The sequence below is a fragment of the Orbicella franksi genome, chromosome 15, assembly GCF_964199315.1.
Source record: "Orbicella franksi chromosome 15, jaOrbFran1.1, whole genome shotgun sequence".
Classification (NCBI taxonomy): domain Eukaryota; kingdom Metazoa; phylum Cnidaria; class Anthozoa; order Scleractinia; family Merulinidae; genus Orbicella; species Orbicella franksi.
Genome location: NC_138159.1, coordinates 69,078 through 72,631, shown reverse-complemented (window position 1 = coordinate 72,631; position 3,554 = coordinate 69,078).

Below are 3,554 nucleotides of genomic sequence, written 5' to 3'. Positions count from 1 at the left end.
ATATAAAACGCCGTTCAGATAATTCAATCCATAAAAACCTGTCTGATACGCACTCGATCATATATAAGGATGGAAGTACTTGTTTCTCTATTTGCATGACATATTTACAACGCATTTTCGCGGGGATCATGGGAACGAACGGGGGGAATTGTGGGTAGAATTTAGCCCACCACCCTTACGTATGTTTGTGATAAGAAATAATGCTATATTGTTAAAAAAAAAAAGAAAAAAAAAAAAAAAGAAAAAAGCCGGGAGGTTTACGGAAGAAATAAATTCTCTAAGAATTTTACAAACAGGGTAACAGGGTAAACTGAATGCTGTTACCTGTAAAGGAAATCACTGGTGATGAACTACTACAATGCACAAGAAGACAGGAGGAATCAAATCAGCTGAACGTTCAGAAGTCACCGGCGTAACTTTCTGGGAGGTTTTATTTAAGAATTTAATAAGAAGAAAGAAAATCAACTTCGTACTAGAGCTTGCATTTCCATTTCAGAGAAAAATATTAGTTTGAAGAACAGAACAAAAAAGTACCTCTCCAACTGCTTGGAAGTCAGAATGCGTCATAAAATTGTGCAGTGGGCATACCGTTTTCGTGGAAGAACCAACCTGCAGCAAAGTCTTCTCTTAGATTTACTGTTTCCACACATTTTAGAAGAGCCTCGTTTGTTTCAGGTATAATCAAGAATTAAATCAATAAATAATGATAAGAGATTTTCTTCGTTTGATCTTACAAGTTTGAATTAGAGAAGCATTAACTCGAAGTTTGTGGAATTCGCTCGCTCCTCGTTTTAGCTCTGTAGAAGGATAGTCACGAAAAATAAGCACTCTTTTACCAAAACAATAACGATGTACCAGTTTTAGATACCGCCAAACTAGCAAGATTTCCTTTCAGATCTACGTCAAACATAACAATAAAGAAGGCATATAATCTTTAGCTGAATGCTGTCAAGGCAAAGAACCTCAATCGATTCGAAATGTAGTTCGCTTTCTTAATAAACCGCACCCGCGGCTTAGGTAAACGAAAATACACGCATTTACCGTTTTCCTTGTTTATATTAGGTCCATAACATAAAAAGTACTTTTAAGGAAAAGGAAAATGTCAATCGATTCAGAAACTTTCTCTTTACGAGGTTGTCATTTATTGTGAAGTCAGGCGAGGGTTTTCTTGTAGTTGTATATAACACTATCTTTTGGTCGAGGAGGTGAGGATGTAGTTTCGGTTGCAGCTGGTGTTTTTGTAAAGATATCCAGTGCGGAAGCTAAACTGTCCATTTTTATGTTAGGAGAATTTCTCTCGTGTGACTAATTTCCTCCTTGTCTTTGCTAGGTTTAATTAGCAACAATTATGGCAATTTATGGCTCATGATTTTCAACCAATGATTTGTGAGTAAAATTCGCCAGGAAAAGACATGCCTGAAGAAAATGTGTTCCTTATGATAAATTTCAGTATATATTTAAATTCAATAGAGAAAAACGTTTACAAAACGTACGATTTTGATTTTTCGAAAGTGAAAACCAACTATTGTCGTTGACACCAGCAATAATCTTACAATCCGAAAATGCTTGCTAGTATTCGGGAGTCCCAAAATAGTCGTCCCTCGCAGAATTTCAGAGTCAGCTACTGCTTTAAGCATATACAAAGGGACGAAAAATTAAGTTCACTTGTATATTTCATAATAAAATTTCTGTATATTTCAGTCGCACACTCTGCCTCAACCCAGTTAAATAACTGAGTAAGCATTTTTCTTAATTCTCAAAACCATTTCAATACCAACAGCTATATAGTGAGCATAAAATAAAACCTAAACATAAACGCTTTGGCTCTGATTTTGGAGGAGTCTTATATCAGGCATCTTTCATTTCATTGACCACATCTAAGCTAACACAAAAGAAATAGAGCGAACTCTTTCAATAAACATCACAAATGTTTGCCAGTTGATGTCAGATCGGAACAGTAAGATTCTGAAACTCAAACCGAGAAATTTTCCAACGTTTTGGGTAAACCACTGTCTATCTTTAACCCATATTAAAAGATTGTTATCTTCTTAAAAGGCGCAGCTCAAACATTGTAGGAGTTTTTTTCTTTCTCGTATTTGACTCGTTCGCGTCTGCTGCGAGACGTCGATTGTCCATATTATACTTTTTATGGGCCGTTGTTAACAATACCCTACCCCGATTCCGACAAATCTTGCTTCATTACTTTACCACGTACAACGCGGCGAGTTAATTTAGAATTAACTCAGCTAATCATGTTTATCAACAACAACCTTTTATGGACAAGAAATATTTGTCATAGCAAAGTTTAAATTTCTGTTTGTCGGAGTTTCCAGAGTAGTGTAAATATTTTCTTCGAAAGTGTACACTAAATGACACAGCGAAAGGGTTTTGTCTGAGATCAATATTGACCCTCTTACTAAATGGTGATAAACTGAAGGCAAACATTGACCTGTAAAAGCCCAGTAATACAAGCAGAACTCAAAAGAGTGTCGCTTGGCTTGACTTCCACTAGCCAGATTTTAACGCTAAATAAGTTGAATTTAGTTTGGTATTTTATAGGTTGCGAATTCAAAATGCGGATGGCATCGATGCCTGGTCTCATTCCGCGAAGAGGCTTTCTTTATCTGCGCAGACTGTTGTACGTAGAGTCGGCTTCTGATCTCTGAACATTCGTTCTGTATGCTGAGCAATGGTACTTCTTGAAAACCCAGGCTTCCTTCAGAAGTCTATACGGCACAAAAGCGAGCTCATAAGAGGTGATGTTATTGTATTCAAACAAAAGCGATGAGAAACCTTTTGAACTAATCTTTTGTCTGACGGAATCACAGCATTTTACCTAGATCTTTGTGAAAAAGTTCCAACGGCTTTTATGCATTAAGAACTGGAAGAGTTTTTATTTTGCGATAAATGATGCCTCGGAGCTGAACCTCTTGAATTTTTAAAACTTAATTTAGAGTGTTGAGGTTAAAGATGGAAATTCGGTCATAGGCTGAAAAGGAACCCTTACCTCACAAGTAAAGAAAACTTGATCCGAGGAAGATCTGCTTTGAATGAAACTGATAGATTGGTGACAGTGCGAAAACCTGATCTCCGAATGGCTCCGCGACTTTTCAAAATGACATACTCAAGAATTTTTGAATAACTTGGCGAAAATAAAAAATTACAAAGGCGGCAAATGTCTTTGATGTCTTATTCAATAATTTCATCACTTGTGAATGATTGTCGCTTGTGACATGAATACCGGTATTGAGTTAACGGCTTATTATATACCGAATTACTTAGAAATATCCCAATGAAATAAGCCGGCGTTAATTTTACCATATCCTGTTTTTGACTTGAGAAGACTCTTCCCGGTATGTGACATAAAAATCGATCCTGTGAAAATCGAACTTCAAGCAATTCACTTTCCATTGTCTTGTTTTTGAAAGATATTTTTGTTACCGCAAATTGAAATGTGTTTCAATAATAGTCCTAAAACAAAGCTATATGACAACAATTCCGCCAAATATAGCGGAATTAAATAAAAGAATATTAATAAAAGACTGTTTGCAATC